This window comes from Pyrgilauda ruficollis, unplaced genomic scaffold (assembly GCF_017590135.1).
Source record: "Pyrgilauda ruficollis isolate IOZ18807 unplaced genomic scaffold, ASM1759013v1 scaffold64, whole genome shotgun sequence".
Taxonomy (NCBI): Eukaryota; Metazoa; Chordata; class Aves; order Passeriformes; family Passeridae; genus Pyrgilauda; species Pyrgilauda ruficollis.
In genome coordinates, this window is record NW_024528155.1 from 1,127,978 (window position 1) to 1,149,525 (window position 21,548).

Here is a 21,548-nt window from a genome sequence, read left to right on the forward strand (position 1 = left end):
TTACAGAGTGTTTTCTCTAGAGTGTACTTTTAATCATTATTTTAGCAATTACTTAAAGACTGTTTGAAATGTCTTGCTTTGATCTAATTCAGGAAATAGAGTCTTCTGCCAAGGGATTGACAGTAAGCACAGATTTAAACTTTCTCAAAATAATGTTATTAATTGGGGTATCTTCAAAACAGTCAAATCAGTAGTGGTGTACTGGTTAAAGCTACAAAGTTTTTCATTAATTCACAGGGTTGCTGTGACCGGAATTCACTTCTGGCTCTTACAATAAGTTTATGGCGGTACAGATTTTGCTTGAGGCTCAAGTGAAACATAATATTTGGTCTTAATCCAAGTTAATGTGTTCCCCAGTCAGGATTTCCTCTAATGACTCATTCATACCCCTAATGAATTGAAAAGGATATGTGTAAATTGACATTGAACCTAAACTCCAAGGCTTTTGACTTTTTATCTTATCTCTGGATTGGCACCATATAACATCTTTATATTCTAATCACATTGAAAAACAACTCTTTTTCCTTGTTTTTCTTGCCTAATGAGGTCACATCAGAAAAAGCATGTCATATATACAGCATGGGAGAAAACTGGAGTGTAATTCTGTACAGCCAACCCCACGTATTCCCAGTATAAAACAGTAGCCAAGTAATCCCACAAAGCTCTAATACTGTAAGATAATGCAAAAAACGGTCGGGTTCAGCTGCTTTGTGGGATCTGCTTCTGTGCATGCTCTCATCCTTGGAAGAGTGCAAATTCACCCACCCCTTAAACAGGAGCATTCCCCTAGCAAGTGATCTGGCTTCAGCATGGGAGAGAGAAGGAGCTACACCAGGGCAGTTATGGAGCAGACATGTTATCCATTGCTTCAAATTCGGCTTTGCCTTGTGGCAGCTTGCCATTGTGGCCATATTCAAAGGTGGTCTTGGTACATAAAGCAGAGGAATAATTTGAGGAAAAAAAAAAAAAAAGAGAAATTTTATTATTATCTGTAATTTGTTGTGAGGATCACACTTAGAAAAATTTGTCAAAATTAATTTTCAGAATGAAAATCTGTGATGTCAAATATTCACAAATTCAAAGTTGTGGGCTTGTATTACTGTCAAAATATCAGGGAAGTTTTAAGAAATCCTTTATAATCTGTCCACAAAACTTTTGGAAGGGGGCTTGAAAACATACTGTAAATAGATGGTAAGAAAACCTATGAGAATGGACAGCTTCTTATTTATATTGGGCAAAGTCAGAATCTCAAAACTCAAACAAGCTGAATGAGAAGATGGACAAAGCATACATAATTTAACAGTGAAGCTAATGATCTATTACCACAATGTTGTTAGGAGTATAGTAATCAAGATTAGATCACTTTCTGAAAAACATTCTCTAGTTCAACCAGGAATTGAGGGGCTTTATGCCAGAAATCGTAGTAGCTGATTATGATAATTGTCCCTGACCTTTTGATGCAGTAATGCCATGTACTAGCTTTCCAACCATACATACTATGTTCAGTTCTTCTGCACAGCTGTGCCAAATGTGCGAGCAGGACCTTGGATGTCACATTGTGAAATTCTCTGTGTGATTTATCCAGCACAACAGATCAAATAAATAAGCATTTAATAAAGCCCAGGCTTGAGTCTCCTCTCCACCCACAATGCTGCCAACTAAATGGCCTCTTAAGATTGCAGAAAATACCTTCTGCCCAATCCCAGAAACAAAGCTATATGTGCTGAAAGATGGTTTTGAACTATTTATTTATGGTTTTGTAAGCCTCTCTCTTCCTATGGATGAGGAACCGATCTGCATTCTTTTCAAGGCAAACTCTTGCTTTATAAATTCTGCTGATGTGAGATTGGCCCACTGTGGGCTAACAGATCAGGTTCAGGCATTACAAGCACTGAAAACAATGCAAAAACACAGCAGAAAAACAATTGTTATATTGCAGTCTTGCCATATAGTCTCAATTTTCCTTCAGATGTAGCAGTTCCATGAATCCCAGATGGTCAACTTACTCGTCAGCATATGTATGTATGTGTTTGTCATAATCGAGGTGAAACAGTAAGTCTTTACTTCTAGCAGTCTATGAAACATTGTCATCATTTTCTCAGCCTAAGAGAAGTGTGCCTATACCATTATTTGCTATATTGTTTTGTGCTTCTAAGGATTAAAATGTTTTTTTCCAAATTGAGCAAAATATTTTATATATTTATGGTAGGGTAGACTGAAGGTGGGAAAAATTAGGAATGACGCTTTTCGAGAGTTAGATACAAGGTTGACTTGATCTCTGTCTCAGCATCTGAAAGGTGAAGCCAGGAACAATTCACCTGGTTTGGACTCACTCCTTTGAAATCAGTACATAAATTCTGTTATGCTCCAAAAATGGTAGCTGCTTTTACTGATACTCAAAGCTAAATGTGTTTTTAATATTTTTAGGGTTTTTTTTAAGAGAACATCTAAGTGGCCTGATGACTGCCTTGAATGACTGTGAGTCATCATGGTTCATCATTTGACCGAACAAAAGCTTGTTCTTTGTTATTTCAGGAGATACTTTCAGATTGTAATTGCTAGGTTTTGCTAATGTGATACTGTTGGTGATGTTCCTTGGTGGAGATATTATATATCAGCAGTCCTAGGTCACCACATGGAAGTTCAAAGGCTGCCTGCATGTATTAATTACATAAAGTCCCTAAGGTTACCAACTGTTAGAGTTACCTGTACAACACTGATTCCCAGCCTTAATGCTCTGGAAAAAATGGCAACGTACTCTATGTTGCTGGGCTCATCTCTTCCAGGCTTCTGCTGCCTCCTTTCTGTTCCTGCCTACCTTTTGCTTCACAAGACTGCTGCACATACCCAGGAACAAATATAGAGATACTACCACTGGTCCTGCACAGGCATAGAAAAATCTCCTGCAGGAAATGGCTCCAAGGGCTTTGTGCCTTAAGTACAATGTGGTCATGTCTTCATGATCAGTGTCACCAAGCACCACACCTTTACATCTCTCTCAAACTCATCTATTAGAAGAATTTCAAAAGTAATGGAGGGTTTTGTCTTGTTTATTACAGTCAATGTATATGACCACTGATGGATGCTGTGATTGCTGCTGACTGCCATGGGCCCTTGATCTGTGGGCCACAGATCAGTCTGTTCTCATGTGCATCCAGCCATACTCTGCAGCTGACACAAATACTGGCCTTGGCTTCACCACATAGGAATACCGAGGTTCAACAAGCCACTAAGTGATGCTGCAGAGACACACTAGAAGAACAACAGGCAACATATTTTTTAATCACTTTACTCCATTGGGAATAGGATTATCAATGACAAGCTTTTTACTATCTCAGCAAATGTTTGTATCTGCACACACAAGAAGAGAGATAACATTCTGTGATTTTATTTTAGACAAAAAATAATGATGGGGCCATATAACTGCAGTAAAAATCCATCCTGAAGTTCTTACAAGAACTGAAGTTGTGTATCATAATTTAAGGGTTTTTTACAGTCATACAGCCTAATCAGTACTTCTTATTTAAACAGTATTTTCAGTAATGATTTCAGAAGTCCATACACAAACAGGGTTATCAGTAATAATTGCGACACTAATATATAACACATACAAAGACACTGGCAAGCTTTTATCTTGCAAATTGTATTTGCATATGAATGGTATTCATAGACTCTAAATTAATTTTTTTTTGTTTTGTTTTTTCATCAGCACTGTTTGCCAGGCAGGTCATATTCCTATATGACATTGTATTCTGGAGCTGACCTGCATTCCTTTCAAACCGTTTAATCACACACAGCTGACCAACATTCCTGGATAAAACCACCTAATCAAGTGCATTGCAAATACCCCAAATGGTTACTGATCTCCATATAAGTACAAGTGTGAAATGTGCAGTATCCAAATGTCCCTTTCCTAAAGGTGAATTACATAAAAGCAGAAGACCTGTCCAAAGCACTCCTTTCTCCACATTCAGTATGCACTGGTGGTTAAGATACTGTTGCACCACATAGTTGTCTTTGCCCATAAACGCTAGAATCCATCACTGTAATTCACATTCCAGTTTGTTTTCTACACAGCTTGAAAATCTAATTTAAAAAGAAAGAAATATAACAGCTTTCCACTTCTGGGCAACTATGTTAAATAAGCTGAAAATGCATGATGCTGCAGCTCCTAGATAGCTCAAGTAATGTATCAAGGAGGACTGTATTTCTGTTCATGTCCAAGTCGCTGGGTACAGATGACAAGCTTCTCAAGGTGGTTACTGCCTGATGACTTTGTCTCAGGACTAAGCAAAATTAAAATGGGGGGAGTAGGGGAGTTTAGGCACTTTCACTAGAAATCCCTACACGAAGAACAGAGACCTACTTCGCTGGAGACTAGAGCATTTTCTCCATTTCCAGAGACACTCATCCAGAGCAGTGCTACGTGCTGACTGATGTGGGCATGCTTGTGGTAGTGCTGAGTGTGCTCTGTGGGTAGCAGTTTTTCCACAATGCCAAACTAGCATAAATTCACTTAAATTTCCTACATGCATCTCTCGGGCTTCTGCACTCCTCACTCATGCAAGCAAATGAAATTTAAGATGTTCTGTGTTGGAAAGGTAAAAGCACACAAAAGCAGTGGAAAGGTATATCAAGGGATACACTTTAAGACACAGGATGGAAAATGTGCCTATGAAAAGTAAGGGGGAAACAAAACAGGCTGAATCACAAAGAGGAAAACCCAGCCAAAGGGTTCACTTTTCTGCTGTCCTCGCGCTGCCATCAGATGCCTGGCTGGCAGGGCGCTACTCGGGCTAACCTGTTTGGGGGATCCATTCTTCCTGCACCCCTGCAGTGCCCGAGGGACAGCCGGAGGGGTTCTGCCCGGCTCATCGAGCACCGGCAGAGGCAGGGTGAAGAAGCACCTTTTCTCAGAAGCACTGTCTGAGAAAACGCTGGTTTCTTGCCAAGGCAGGTGGGACCCGCGGGATGGGAATGCGTACATGCGGATGCCACCGCCTCTGTCCTCGTGAACCTGTGAACGAGAGTGATGCAGAGAGCCTTTCCAGGTTTTATAGTAGATTAAAAAAAAAAAAAAAAAAAATCTACCCCAAACCGACGGAGTTTTATTTTAAACAGATGCGAGTGGATTGAACTCGGCATTTTCAGGCTCGAGCTCTGCATTTCCATTATTTTTAGCGCAGCGGCGTGCCACGCGATTCGCCCTGCTCACGCCGGAGCAGCGTTTTCAGACGCCGCGGGCAATCGCTCCCGGCGATTCAGGACCCGCGGGGCGGGGGCGGTGGCGGCGGGGCGGCAGCTCCGGGGCAGCGCGGCGGCCGTGGGCCCGGCCCGTCCCGTCGGGCCCGGCCCGTCCCGCCGCTCCCGCCCCAGCGCGGGGTCCCGCCCGCGCCGCCGGTCACGTGGCAGCGCCCCCCGCATTGTGACGCAGCAGGGCCGGGCGGAGCCGCCCCCTCCCCTCCCCTCCCTCCGTGCCTCGCTCCCTCCTTCCCTCCTTCCCTCTCCCCTCTCCCTCTCCTCCTCCTCCTCCTCCCGCTCCTGCCGACGGAGTTTTATTTTAAACAGATGCGAGTGGATTGAACTCGGCATTTTCAGGCTCGAGCTCTGCATTTCCATTATTTTTAGCGCAGCGGCGTGCCACGCGATTCGCCCTGCTCACGCCGGAGCAGCGTTTTCAGACGCCGCGGGCAATCGCTCCCGGCGATTCAGGACCCGCGGGGCGGGGGCGGTGGCGGCGGGGCGGCAGCTCCGGGGCAGCGCGGCGGCCGTGGGCCCGGCCCGTCCCGTCGGGCCCGGCCCGTCCCGCCGCTCCCGCCCCAGCGCGGGGTCCCGCCCGCGCCGCCGGTCACGTGGCAGCGCCCCCCGCATTGTGACGCAGCAGGGCCGGGCGGAGCCGCCCCCTCCCCTCCCCTCCCTCCGTGCCTCGCTCCCTCCTTCCCTCCTTCCCTCTCCCCTCTCCCTCTCCTCCTCCTCCTCCTCCCGCTCCTGCCGGCCGCTGCCCGGTGGCAGGGCAGGGGCGGAGGGCGGGGCGGCGGGGGCCGGGCCGCTGCCGGAGCGCTGCCTGCAGCGGCGGGGAGTGGCGGGGGGCGGCAGCCGAGAGGCGGCACCTGGGTCCTTCCCCCGTCTCCATCACCCCGGCTGCCGTGGAGCGGCCGCGGCCGAGCGGAGCGCAGGGGTGAGGTGAGCAGAGCGGAGCGGACGGGGGCTTTGTTGCCGCCGACAGCCTGCCCCCCGGGCGGTGGGAGAGGGAGCGCGGAGCCGAGCCCGGGGCGCTGGAGGCGCTTCCCCCGGCGAGGCGGCCCCGGGGGCAGCGGAGCGGCGCTGCCGGGCGGCGGGAGACGCGGGCGGCTGGCGGGAGCGAGCGGCGGCGGGGGGCGAGCCCCGGCCCTCGCCAGCCCGCCCCGGGGAAGTGCTTTCCGCATGAAATCAGGGCTGAGCGCGGGGGCTTTCGCTGGGGCTGAGCACATCGTGATGTCAGCCGCGCGAAGTGCCTGTAGCGCGGCGTAAGGCGCTGACACTCGCCCCCGCCGCTGCTCTGCCGCTGCTCTGCTCGGAGCCGGGCGTCCGGGCGGGCACCCAGCCCTCCGCACCCTCCTGTCCCGCCGGGCAAGCCGAAAGCGGGAAGAAAATCAAGTAGGAGTTGCATGTTTGTAACGGTGGGGAAACAAATGCCAAGTTGCCTGGTAGAAACATGCTCCAAGGCTTATTATACTTGGGTCAGTCCAAAATCGTGTTTTTGCGGCAGTGGGGATCAAACCTTTTTCATACCCCCATCAATGCGTGCTTTATGTGAGCAGATGTGATTTATATAAAGAAAAGCTCGAGGATCAGATTCCGATGGTACTGGATATATAAAGATGATTGGCTTAAAGCCACATCTCTTACAGGGATATCAATCAGTCACAACCGGTCCTCAAACAGTCCCCTCACCTCAAAACCCATCAAAAAACTGCTGGTGCCTGTGTTTTCCATAGAAAATCTTAGCATCTTAGCCTCGTTTTGTACCTCAGCATTCCAACAGCAAAAGGTAGCTGAAAAAATGTTAAAAAAAAATAATACTGAAGCAAATCGCTTGACTGTTGGACCCTTCTGTGTTATTTAAATCGCTGAAGAAAGATATACAATCATACCACTTGTAAATCAAAATAATTTTATATTTTGTGCAAATAGCACTGATCCTGTAGCCAGAAATTATATGGAATGATGTGTGTGCATTTAGCCTTGTGTAGCTTGCTGTAGCAGACTTTTAATGGTGTCCTTGCCCTTACTGAATTTAGGAGTTATGTGCACTGCATGTGCTTCCAGCAAGCCATAAAAAGCATGACCTCTTGCCTTACTACCACCCATAAACATGAGTTTCTTCACCCTAAAATCCTCTGCAACTTGCTCATGTGTGAGCTCATGGTTGGTGAACTTGGTAAACCACTTCAGTCTTCATAGCTGCTAAGCCTGCACATATGCCTTGTGGAATACTGGAGACATATTTTGAAGATTTAGCAGGTAAGCTGAAAAACTGGTTGCAAGGGCAAGCTTGGGGGATTGCTCAAGAGGTAGTTCAAACACAGTGAGAAACACTTTTCACCTGAATGAAACAATTAGAATTTGACCTGTTCAGTAGTCAAAGAGACACTTGCCTCATCACTATAGCCCATTTGTGGAAAGGCCTGTAGTGAAAAGGCTCCCTTTCTAAAGGGTATGTGGTATAAAACTGACTTGTGCAGGCTGGCCCTTCTGCTTAATGCAGTCACTTACACTGTCTTAAATTGACAGTTCACTTATTTTTCAGGTGTTTGTGATTTGTGGTCTGTGTCATTGATTCAGGGCACTGCAGAAAGCACGTGTGTGACTTGCAGCTTGTTGAAAAAGTGAATAAAATGAAACTACATCAGAGTGCTGGCCCAGTGTAGAGTTACCTCCAAATTCAAAGAGACTGGTTAAAAAAAATCTCCTTTTTTTGAGCAAGCAGTCCAGTGCAGGCTACTCAGAATGGTTTTAAGTGTAATTTTGGAATAAGGAGCTGAGCAGTGTTTCAGGTAAGGAAGTTCTGTACAAGATAGTAGCTTACATTAGCTAGATACTGCTTGTCTTGATATCTTTTTCTCTAATAACAGCAACATGGAAAGTAAGTATGTCATGTGTTCTTTGGGGCCAGCTTCCAAGTTTACAATGAGCTGCATGTAAAATTAGACTGCTTGGACAAGGTGACTGAAGGTACCCTTGAAGATTCAGTCCCTTAACAGAGTACTGTGAATTAGCAATAAGTCATTTTTTTCATAATTGCAAAACCACAATCCCAAATATTAGGTATTCTGTAAATGTTTCTTGACTGGGCATCAACAGAGCTTGAAAAACTATTAAGTGTCTCTCTGCTTCCCAACTGTCCATTTTTCCTCGCAGCTGAAATCTTTTCCCATGTGGACTCCATAGGTGCAAGAAGTCCCACACACACCTGAGGTGGAATACCACCTGCATTGGCACAGCTCTCTTTCTCGCAGTCCTCTTCCAGGATGTCTCAGACCTTTGCCTAATTCCAAGCAGCTCTGTCCTTGGACACTTGTCTGATTACAAGCAGGAAGGGGAAAGCATGACAGCCCCGCTGCAGCTGCTGTAGCTTCTGTCCTCTGAAATGGAGACACACAAGTAGCGCTGCCTCTGCGTGCTGGATATGCCAGCAAGAAAGGGGGAGCAGACAGCCAGAGGCAGCCCCGTGGGGTGGCTCATCTGTCACAGACAGCAGCACAAAAGTCCCCTTGGCAGTGGTGCAGAGATGATGGTCCTTGTGACATAGTTTGGTGTCTTGAAGTGGTGATGCTGCACCTCGTGAGCGCAGCAACAGTAGTTCAGCGGCCTTTGTGGGATGCAGCAAGTTATCTCCCTCATCTGGTGTTTAAACGTTTCAGCTGACTAGATGAGGTGTGTAGCAGAGCTTTATCTGAACGCTTGTCTGTCTGTGATTGTGTGTGTGAAGCTCTAGAGGCAGCCCATGAATCATGACTAAGGAGGCAGGGAACAATTATTTTGTTATTTCAATTTTACTAGAATAAACCATCTCTTTTCACGTAGATGTCAAGAGGAGAATATTCTCATCCTTCCTTATGCAGGACAATAATTAAAATTAAAATTAATGCCAAGTAAAAAGTTTATATTTTTCATGTGCAAGTCTGTAAGTAATCTATTTGCCAGTGCTTTACTGTGTGTTACTTAGCAAATACAGTGGTTTTTTACAGTTGAAAATATATTACTATATGATCACTGTCAAAATGAAAAATATGTTAGAAAAAGTTGAGAAACATTGGATTTTGGAAAAGCAAATAGTAATTCTTTTCAGCTCATGTCTGAATAGGACCATAACTAAACTAAACTGAAGGAAATGGCGCTTAGATAATTGGCAAGAGGACTTGGAGTAACACAGTGTCTGAGCTCCCTCTTTTTCTGGCAGATCTGTTGTTTCTCAAAGGAGGTAGAAAAGATAGGCTTACATGAAGCAGGTGCATAGTAAACACAAGGGAATTTCTCTTTAAATGCAAATGTGGTTCTATGATAGATTTATATGCACATTGGAACCATTGGAAACAAGAAGGTAGAACATATGCATCAGATAATTTATTGATTTAAGTCCCTAAGAGAGTTCTGAACTGAGGGGGGAAAATAACTAATTAATTTTTGTGGTAGAAATATTGTGTGCTGTTTACCTGTCCAAGGTGGAACGGTGATTTCATCTTCTACACCCAGTGATTCAGAGGTCTGAAGGTCTTCGAGTTATCAAAGAAAAGTACAATTCAGCCGCCACAGTTTGGCAATCAGGGAAATCCTTCATTCGGTATGTTTTCTTGTGTGTTAAGGAGTGTTTACAACAGCTTATTTTGAATATTAATATTGCTGATTTGCACTTCATAAAGGATTACAAAGTAGTGCTTGAAAGTGTATTTTTTCTGGTTAAAGCATAGCATTGGGTTTGTGAGGTTTGCTGTAATCATTTCCTTTTTGGTTCAATTTCCTCCTCAGTTCTTGTTTGTAGTCAAACTGCTGGCATTATTTTTGTTTATACCAGATAAAAAAGCATTGTCTTACTTATCTTTTAAACTCAATACCGTGTACTACATGACCTCTTCTTATATATAAATCTTCACCCTTCTCCCCCCTTCTGTTTTATTGTTACTGCATCAATCTGGAGCTTTCCATTTAAAATGAAATTCTAATCAGGAACTTAGCACTTCCCTTCAACCCCCCTCCCCCCCCATTTTAACCAACTTGTTTACATCTGTGACTAAAAATCAGGCTGTGCTGCATAGCTTTCTTGGAACAGGCTGCCCAGAGAGGTTGTGAAGTCTCCTTCCTGGACCAGCCTGGACATGATCCTGTGCAGTCTGCTCTGGGTGAGCCTGCTTTATCAGGGGGATTGGATTCAATGATCTCCAGAGGTCCCTTCCAATCCCTGCCATTCTGTGAATCTGTGATGTGCATGACAGGGGCATGCATGTGGTTGTGATTTGGGGCTGTGCTTCTCTGCAGGTTATTCATCCATGTAGTTCTTTTGCAGGATCTTGCCATACTGACTGGCCTCTTTTTCTTAGAGAATTAGGAGGTACCTTTAACTGCTTATATGTGCATGTACATTCCTCATGTTCTCTTTAACTAAAATTTGGATGTAAATATTCTGCTTTTTGTATGCTATGCTGTCAGTTCCAGTTGAGTCACAGTAGTAAATTTATGAAGATCCCACGAGCTGTTTTTGAATGGGCTCAAGATTTTAAATATTGAAGTTGTCAGCCTGTTGAGACGCTTATTTGAATATTTGTAGAAGCTGTCTCCAAGATGCTTTTAAAAGCAAACAAAAAAAAGGGCCAAACAAAATGAAGCAAAATATATCTCGGAAATATACCGCACACAGAAGCAGAAGGGTGCTAGTAAGATAAATAAACGGTGTCATATTCCCTGACCCACATTCTACTGTTCTAAGTGTACTCACTTCTCCTCTTGTTACATGGAAAGAGTCTTCAGTTATGTGTCTGAATTATCTTAGTATCTAGGATATTACCATTTTGCAAACTCATTTGCTGAGCTCTGAATAAAGCACAATATTTGAGTTGTTGCTAGGACATGGCCAAAAACTTACCTTGAGTTACAAAATGGAATCACCAGGAAAGTGAGTTACACTTACATCATTAATTATTTGCTTCTCATTAACATTGAAACTCTGACAGGCTTGGTGCTGTGACCACTTCCCTGGATAAAGAACCTTTACTGTCTGTGTGAAGAACTTTTTCCTAATCTCCAGTCTAAACTTCCCCTAACACAACTTCAGGCCACTCCCTTGTGTCCTGTCACTGTCACCACAGAGCAGAGATCAGTGCCTGCCCCTCCTCTTCCCCTCATAAGAAGTTGTAGCTGCAGTGAGGTCTCCCCTCAGTCTCCTCTTCTCCAGGCTGAGCAGACCAAGGGACCTCAGCCACTCCTCACACGGCTTCACCCCAAGGCCCTTCACCATCCTTGTTACCCTCCTTTGGACACTCTCTGACAGCTCAATGTCTTTTTTGTGTTGTGGCACCCAAAAGTGCCCCCAGCACTGGAGGTGAGGCTGCCCCAGTGCAGAGCAGAGTGGGACAATCCCCTCCCTTGCTGGTCTGGTGATGCTGTCCCTGATGCACCCAAGATATGGGGTGTTGTTCTTTTGTTGATAAGAACTGAGGGTAGTACTTGTGTAGTTACCAAATTCACATTTATAAGGCAGAGGAATTCTTCCATGTGCTTGATGCACCTCAGGATACGCTTGGGCCTTTTGATTGCTAGGGCATACTGTTAACTCATAGTCAACTTGCTCTTGATCCGAACCACCAGATCCTATTCCATGGGACCTTTCATTCCTTCTCCAGCTTCTCTGTCTGTCCTTACAGCCAGGAGTGCCCTGTCCCAGGTGCAGAACATGGCTCTTGCCCTTGTAGTGTTTCATATGGATGGTGATTGCCCAGACTTATAATTTGTCAAGGTGTCTGCAGGGGACCTCTTCAATGGAGTCAGCAGCTTCTCCCAGTTTAGTGGAATCTGCTGGAATAGCGCTGCTGGGTGACTGGAGGTTTTGCTGTGTTTGAGTGCTGAGATGCTCAGGTCCAGACACAGACACAGTTGGAGCACAACTGTGCATGTGCTCAGGGTTTCCACAGAGACAGGCAGCAGCACAGAATGTTTATCCCTGCACCCAAAATTTTATGTATTTTACTACCTTGCTTCTTCCCATGGTAAATTGGCCTGTATGTAATCCCTGCTGCTGTGATCCAGTTCCTCCCAGGTCTTTAATTGTCTGAGTTAACATTGGTGTGTCTTTATACTCTCCTGATAAGGCAGTAAAATATGCTGAATAACTGCATTCCTTCTTAACTTCTGGTTGTGATTTAGCAAAATGCACACAAAATCTCCTCAGAGTGAATAATTTGCCTGTGCAGTCAGTTTAAGAACATGCGTGGATCCCTTTGGTCACTTGCTGGACAAAAGATAGTAAGCCATCCTTGAGAAGATGTAGTGTCTGTCGTGGTTTGTTTTTTGTAGCCAGTAGAGTAATGTTACTGCCATGCAGCAAACCGCTGTTGGAGGAGAGGAGGTCCTGAATTTGAAGGAGTTTTTCAGCTCTGGGTTTCTGTATCACAGTAAGTTCTCCCCTTGTTAGCAGCACTAAAAGATAAAGAAAGGCACTGGTGTCTTGATGTCCTTCTGAAATGACTGTCCTTGAATCAGTAGATAGCTAATGTGCCTGCTTGGGTTAGGAGGTCAGAACGCAGTGTTGGCACTGTGTTGGAATGAAGAGGAATGAGTGTTGTTTATATGTCACAAGGTTTCTCTCAGCTGCCTGTAGAGTGTATGGTGTCTCTTTGGCAGATGGTAAAGCTGGGTGAATTGCAGTCCTTGAAGGTTCAGGTTAATCTGGCCCGACTCTGTGAATCCCCACAGGAGAGGCCAACCAACACATGGTACAGGAGTATAAGGGAAGTCCTCCACAATTCCAGCTAATGGAATTTAGCAAAATGGACACTCTCTCCAGCATATGTTCCTCATCAGGTCCCATATGCTTTACAGTATGCTTCCAGGCTTTTCTTTCTGCAAATGCAGTTTTTAGATGAACACATCTACAGTAGCACTATTTCTGGATGTGTCTGCACTGCGATTGAGTAGTGTGATTGCAGGACATGCAGACAGCTTTGTAATTGCTTTGATCTGTATGTGATGTGAAGACATGCCAGCCTAGACTTAAGAGAGGGCTTTCCAAGCCTTCTGGACAGACTATTAAACCATGCTGAAGTCTGCTTTCATCTGTCTCCACTGCTATTTTTGACTGTCTTTCTAGATTCGTGCTGTTGTGGATGCGCCTACACATGCTGACATAAACTCATGCCCGCTTCATGCCCCCTGCATCTGGCTGCATATCCCTTATTCTTTCTACTGAGGTAGTCTGCTTTTCTATGGAGTTTAACTGACTGTCTCACTACTTAATTCCCCTCTCTAAGGAATTGTAGAAAGGGCAGTAGAGTGTCAGAGAGACTTCTGGCAAATTCCACGCCAAAAATTAATTTTATAGTTCCTGTTCCAAATTTGATTGTTAAAGTTCAGCCTTAAAGAACCATCCCAGGCCATACATTTTTGCAAGTGTTAAAACCCAGATGAGAGACCGGTTTAAAGGAGCAGTGTTAGAAAGTGAGCATATTAAAATGTTCAGTATCAAAACATTGTATCTAGAGCACAATTATGAAGGGAAAAAAAGTGAAATTATATAAATGATAAGAAATATCAGCAATAGCACTAAGGTCATTATAATATATAAAATACAATCCAACTCTGTTAAAAGGATTTGGAATTATTTTTAAGGAAAGGAATGTGTATTGTTTTTCAGCATTTCAAGAAAATCCTTGCACTGCTAAGAATTTCTTGGTTTGGTTTGTGGGGATTTTATTGTTGGTTGGGGATTTTTTTTTTTTTTTTAGTTTATGTAGTAAGGGTTATTTTTGGTTTTTCACATTAATTGTTAAGTTACTCCATCTGCTTGAAAATGAAGTCAGTGTACCTTCTTATTAAGGTGCTCTTAATGAGTGAAGTTTGACAACAGGTATAGTTGCACATCAGATTTTAGTAAATTTTTTATGCAGAAATTGATTTTCTTTCTGCATTAAACAACAATCAACCAACCAACCAACAACAAAAAAACCCCGTTCTGTGTCTAAGGATATAGTCTGAAAACATCTGTCAAGTGTCTAATTCTTTCCATGCTATTTAACAAAGACAAGGGAGAAAACATGGCTTAAAAATTAGAACATAAAAGGATTAGTTAGTGCAATGGTTTTTTTTTCATGCCAAAAAAATGTTTCACATAAAATCTGTACTGTCAGACAAAGAGGAATACAAAATAGACTCTCATTTGTTACTGTGACATGAGATATGCTGTAGAGGAGTAAGGTGAAACTGAGCTTTTCAGCCTGGTGGAATGCTACAGCTTACTTGTCTGCCAAGAAAATATTCTGTTTCTAGATAAATGGTTAAATTGAAATAAATAAAATATTCTCTTATCTTACATCAAACAATTCTTTAAAAGATGTGTTTCTTACTTCTGTCCTTGACACCTTTCTGAGGAAAAGGAACAGCCTTAGTTCACTGGATGCTGCACAAGAATGCAAGCTAAGCCTGGTTTCTGCCAGTGGTCTTGAATAAATTATCTAATTCTTTTAACTTATGAGAAGAAAATATAGTGGAGAACTGCAAATTAATAGTAGCAACATCTTTTTGTAATGTGGCAATCAAACAGTGCCTAATATTTTTGTTATGAAAAGGATTAATACTTTATGTTGAACAGCTCCAGCACCTTCAAACTGTGAGGTTCAGAGTGCGGGACAGAGAGAGGGACATCCACCACTTCTCTGGGTAACCTGTTCCAGTGCCTCCCCAGTCCCACAAATTAGGATTTGTTCCTAATACCCAAACTAAACTGGCTCTTTTTTAGTTTGAAACTGTTGCCTCTGGTTTTATACATACAAGTCATGGTATAAAAAGCCTCTCCAACTTTGTTGTAGGCCTTCTTCAGGTACCAAAGAGCACAATGAGGAGGTTTCCTCAGAGCCTTCTTCAAGCTGAACAATTCCAATTCTCTCAGGAGACATGTTCTAACTCTTTTATCATCTTAGTTGGCCCCCTTCTGGGCTTGATACAGAAGGTCCTTGTCCTTCCTGTGCTGGGACCCCAGAGCTGGACACTGCAGTGGGGTGTCAGCAGAGCAGAGCAGAGGGACAGAATCCCCTCCCTGGCCCTGCTGCCCACGCTGCTTTTGGTACAGCCCAGGACACGTTTGGCTTTCTGGGCTGTGAGTGCCCATGGCCAGGTCATGTCCAGCCTCTCACCCACCAGCACCCCCCAGTCGTTCTCCTTGGGGCTGCTTTCAACCCCTTCATTCTCCAGCCTGGATTGATACTGGGAATTGCCCCAATCCGGGTGCAGCACCTTGCACTTGATCTTGTTGAACCTCATCTCGAGCCCATGTGCCCTCCTTTTGAGCCTGTCCAGGTCCCTTTGGATGGCATCCCACCCTTCAGGAGTGTCAACTGCACTGTCAGCTTGATGTCATCATCAGCCTTGCTGAGGAAACAGTTTATCACGGTGGCCAAGAACTGGCACAGGTTTCTCATCTCTCTCCATCCTTGGAGATACTGGAAAGCCACATGGATGCAGACCTGGGCAACAGGCTTCAGCTGAGGCATGGGCAAGGGGTTGGACTGGATGATCTCTAGAGCTCCTTTCCATCCTCAGCTGTTTTGTGGTTCTGTGGAACCCTGTGAAAAGAGGAAACATTGTTGTAATTAACGCGCTCAAGGCTATAGGAAACATCCTGTGTCTGTGGCTCTGTGATGGTAGCCTTGCCTGCTGCTGAGAACAGCCCAAATCATGGCATGGCTGTAGCCAGGAAAGATGTGTGCTTTCTTATTTAGGTTGTCTTCATTGAGCCTTTTGGTGTCAGGTATATGGGGTAAGTGAACTGCAGTGAGAGGCACCTCCCACTTCTGGCAGTGATCAGTACAGGCTGGAGATGTGGATGGATACACAGGAACACCTGTGTGCTCCCGTGCTTCTCGTTCTGGCCCTTCTGCTGTGGTTTTCTGTGGCTTCCTGTAAGCCCCTTTGTTTCCAGCCTCTGGATGGGAATAGTAATGCTTTCTTATCCTGTAGTAAGACTGTGACTGAGTTGAAGAGTGTTAGTGAAACACTTGGACATTACTGATGAGCATCCATGAAAAAAGCTGTAAGGATATCTTCCGCTTGCTGTAGGGCTTCGTCAGTCTAAAATTTTAAATAAATTTAGACTAGTTAAATGCTGGATGGGGGAACACAGGAAATTAAAATGCGCACCTGATACTTCTGAGTAGTTTGGATGTGGTCTGTGTAAGACAGATCACCTTTTGCAAAGCATTGAAGTGGGATCCTTCAGTTAGTCCCTGCATCAAAATCAGTACAAGCAAAGAAATGTGCTCATGCGTAAATTTTGTAACATTGTGGGTTTTCACATATTGAGGTAGTGAGGTTCATTTCTTTAACATAGTTACATTTCTTTTTAATGAAGGGTTTTAGGAATCTCTGAAGACACTACAAAATTTCAGCTCAAAATAATAGTACTACTTCTAATTGGTATTTCTGCCACCTCGTCCCACAGTTTATTACAGCGCTAATAGCTGCACAGCTGAACACTAGTGCTGGTTGTATCTGCTGCCCATAACATTTTAAACAAATAATATTGGATAGCAGTGTTCTACATAGAATAGCATTGTATAGCTGCAGATCTGCAGTTGCAGTCTGTTTCTCAAATGAGCAAATAATGACAGTTTGAGAAGACAGCATTCTGGTTTCAGGGGAATAGATGTCTCTCAGGAATAATTTAGCTGTTTTTCACTGAATATTTCAGTTTCCACCAAACTATAATGGAAATAAAAGGTTCTTTTTTGACAGTGCTTAAATTTACAGTAGTTTGCACTGTTTAATTTTTAAGAAGTTTTGCAAACAACATCATAGTCTGTGTTTGTGGAATAAAGTATGAAAAACTGTGCAGTTTCTCTACTGTCTTATTTTTAATTTTATCAAAATGAAAATATTTGCATAGATGTTAGTGGTCAAGTGTAATTTTTAAGTCAGAGGAAAGTTAATGTTTGCAGTAGAAATGATAAAATATATTTTTTTATTTTCAATGTTTTTTGCTTTAAGAGTAACTATATTAAAAGTATTAAAAATACATATAGTATTTCTCAAATTTATTTTATTCATCAAGTAGCCTCAAATGAAAGTGGATTGGTCTGAGTGACAAGGAGCATGAGTTCTGAGTTTTTTGAGTTCGGGGTTTGGTTTTTTGAGTTTGAGGTTTGGTTCTTTTGGTCTGAGGGCACCATGTGCACAGACATATGCTCTGTGTGAGGTGCCCTGCATAAGGCTGACTCACATCCCAAATTGAAGTATAGTGCTGGTTACCCACTGCTGCCCCTCCGTCCTGACTGTTAGTGGAATTCACCTTGTGTCAATGAAAAATTCAGCTTTGGAATTTGGAGTTTCAGAATTTGCTAGAGTGTAGCTCTTAGATGTCCTAGTCAGTTTCAGGGCACAAAGGATGGGGCAGTGGAATTGACAGTCCAAAAATATAAAAGGAGAGAATAAAAAAGGGTGTAGTTGAAAGACAGGAACCACAGGAAAGTGGTTGCAGAGAAAACAGGCCTCCCACAAGAGAGCAGGACAGTGCATAGGCTTCACACAAATGTTGGATACACTTGGCATATTCTGACCCTTGAAGCAGGGAATCTACTTACGTAGGAGTTTTCCCTTGACTTTAAAGCTCACATGAAGTAGAAAATCATCATGGGACTGAATGTAGGATTTTGGCAGGAAAATGTAAATAAGGCAAGTTCTAAATTTCTAACTTCAAGTACAGCTTTTGAATGTTGCAAACTTAAGAGCACTCTTTGGCATTAATTCTTTTCCAGGATATTTCTAGAAATAATTGAGCAGGCTACTATGGGGCTACAAGGTGTTGAAATTCTACTGGACTGTTATTGAATTTAGGTGAGTAATTTAAATGGGAAAAAGAAAGATGGAAGAAAGTGTTTGAAAAATTCCTTTTATTAATCTGTGTAAAAATAATAATGATTAAAAAATCTCAAACCCTAACATGATCTAACAGATGCTTTCAACATTAAAAGTATGCTAAACAAAGATATTTTCAATTGCTTGGTTTTATTGAAACAACACTTATAAATTAAATGTATTCTTCAGCAAAAAGAAAATGCAGCTTAGGAAGATTTATGGGGATGATACACTGATTAAATTGGTTCCATATTTTTCTATGATCAGTACCTGAAGAAGATAAGGTGAATAAGGATGCAGAGTACTAGGAAGAGAAACTAAAGTCAGGATTCGTGTAACAAAACTTAAGTATCAAATAATATAATTTAATTAAAATTATTGTACTGAGCAAAAGCTTATGAAGGATTGCTGCCCTAGTGCTACTGCCCCCAGTGCTGCTGCCACTAATTCATAGGAAGAAGAGAAACCTCAGTTTATGGTTTGAAACAAGAGTGCAGTGAGTCACATCTGCTTTATTAAAGATGTTGACACAGAATCCTCCACCTCCCCCTAAACCAAGGCATGATTTGGAAAGGCTGAGCTCTGCTATGCTTGATTTCATCCTAACATGAGTGCTGGAGCCTACATTAGCAGTGGCAGTTGCCATAAGGCCTATGTTGCTCTCTCCTACTTTGGGGCCAAGTATCTGGTTCCTTGTGGATGTGGTTACTAGGGTGTATTATTTTTGGATTTTTACATAAGAACTAGGCTACCAAAAGACGGCATATTTTTTATTTCTGTAGTTCATGAACTCACAACAGCTCTGCAGATGTTCGATATTCATTGCCTTTGCCAAAAGACTAGAAGTTGTGAGTGCTTTGACAGCACAGTATTTTTTAAATTGTACCTGGAGTAAAAAGTTGTTAAATCAAAATATCATGCATATTTTTATGTATCAGTTTCTTCTTGAGTTGATTTGGAACCATATCGAACCATTAATTTCTTAAATGTTCTGCTTAATTCTCCTCTAATGCATATCTCCAAAGTCTTGCTCAAGTAAGTATGAGGGTAGTGTACACACATATTTTTTTCTATGCTGTTTATTTACATTAGTAAGGTATTGTGCTGCTTTGAAGTGGTTCTAGGTGACACATATGCTTTACGCTTGCAGCCACCACTTAGGATGTACTGGTTGAATTTTGGTTTTTTCTGTCTATTTCCATGGAGGACATGTAGCGGTTGATGTCTTGAGAAGTGGCATATGGTATGCCACAAAGCCTGATAGGGAATGTAGAGATGCAGAGCAAGACATTATCAATATTCACATAGTTAATTCCTTCTTATTTGACGAAGTTACTGAAAGTTGGTTACACATCTGTGTTTTCTGTGTGTACATTAGCAGTGTGCTGGTTGTGTAAAATACCTCAGGACTCAGTTCAGCTGATTTCCCAGTCCTTGTTTAGCAGTTGCCTCCTGAATTTAAGGGCATAAGCACTGGCTTTATTATGGAATGCACTGTATTTGTCACTAATATTCTTTGAAATAATAAAGAGAGCTGCAAATAATCTTGACATGAAATAACACAGTATTTTATGTCTCTCAGTGTTCCAAGTGACCATGACGTGATCCATGTAAGTCTTTGGTTCAGTCTCCAATCTAGGTTTAATGAAGGATTTACAGAAATGCTTGTACTTTCATATGATTGATGCAGTGTTCTATATATATTTTACAGTTCTGCATTATAAATTATTTGATGTATAAAAAACAGATGCAAACCTATAGCTTTAATATTATGTGTGCAGAGAGGATGGATATATACATACATACTCTCTGTACTTGTGATTGCTGAACCTCTACATATTAAAATGTATTATTCATTTCTGCCAACAGTCATGAGTCAGTGGAAAATAATGGGCACAATCATTTGAAAAATGCGCATTCACTATTTGCTTGTATTCATCTCAAAGTTCAGACTGCAGATGTGTAACCATTCATTTTACTGTTCTCAGTGATGCATGTAAGCCTCCTGAGGATTCACATTTATGAACTTCCTGCATTGGCATTGGCAGAACAGAGAGGTAACATGAAATAAAATTTATTTCTGCTATAGAATTTAGTGATATAAGAGGCAGTTATTAAAAAGAATCAACACTCAACCTGATTTTGTTAGTTCAGCTGCTGAATTTTCACTAGTAAAGTAATAAATTTAATTTGCAGTGAACTTTTCCTACTAATTGCAAACATTATATGTACATTTTCTCCAGGGAGTCACACTTTGGAATAGCAGTGGGGGTTTTTTCCTGAAATTTTGCAGGAAGTAGAGAAAAAAGATGAATGTCTTTTAAGATTAGTTTGTAAAGAAAGCTTTTCTGGTCAGATTTCACTTCTAATGTGACTGAAGAACAGATTTGTTGAATTCCTGATGTTCTGCTCAATCTTAATTTTCCATGGAAAATTATGTCATACATAATCTCCAGATCTGTATATGAATGTATTATTTTAACCTGGGTTTGGTGTTAGCGTTGAATTACCAGTACTCAAAACAAATGTATTTGAAGACTCTTTGGCTAGTTCTGCTTAAGAAAATATTTTTAAAGCTCAGAGGAAGTACAATGAACTAGTTACTAACTGCACAATTTATACTTGAGCCTCTGTACATTCGGTGCTACAAAATATATCAATGGCAGGTTTCCCAGTGTTGTGTATGTTCTGTTTTATTACTGGTTGTTCCAGATTCTGCTTTTGGTCTAATTTAACATTATTCATGGCTTGATAGGATATGTAGTTTTTTCCCTTTGGTTCAGTTGCTTTTGTTTTGGTTTAGTCCACTCATTGATATGATATCCTTTATGGTTTTCACCATTCAAAAGCAAAGGAAAAAGCCCTTTCATAGACCCTGACAGAACTGCTTTTTACATGTTGCTGAGATCTTGCAGTTTCAGAGGTTGTGCTGATTATAGGGTAGTACAGTGTAAATCATAAATTCAATCTTACCAGAACCTCCATAAGAAAATATTGCACTATCAATTCATTGCTGTAATATTGGCTCTGGGAACAGTTTGGAATTCAAATTTAAAAAAAAATAAAAAAAAAGGCTTTTTTTATTTTATTAATATTTTAAAACATGTTAAGGCTCATGGTTGTGATGGGGAAGAAAGCAAAACCAATGTTTTAATTACAGGTATAGGGTAATAAAATGTTCCCCAAGTGTATTTTAGTCCTCCAACTGCAACGTAGAAAATACAAATTTCACCAGGACCAACAGAAATAAATATTCTTTCCTTATTCCCCATAAATGGAGTGGTTTAAACCAATCAAGATGCTTGAAAAATTACAGCACTTGCACAATATTTTAAAAATATTTACAGTTACAATTTTTCTAGACATGGGCTTGCAGAATGGCAACATAATAAATAAACTGCTTTGAGGGAGATGGCTTCCATGAAACTGAGAAAGTGAGAAAATCTCCAGTGCTG

At 42.2% G+C, this 21,548-nt stretch overlaps 1 protein-coding gene across 2 annotated transcripts in view; it reads left to right on the forward strand.

The window, feature by feature from the left end:
• The first annotated feature begins 5,973 nt into the window (after window positions 1-5,973).
• LOC121362576 (synuclein alpha interacting protein) overlaps window positions 5,974-21,548 on the forward strand; it is an 88,046-nt gene continuing 72,471 nt past the window's right edge. For both annotated transcript variants that reach the window (XM_041484188.1, XM_041484189.1), the window contains exon 1: window positions 5,974-6,183. The gene's annotated coding sequence lies outside the window, so the exon portion shown is untranslated. The remainder of the gene's footprint in view (window positions 6,184-21,548) is intronic.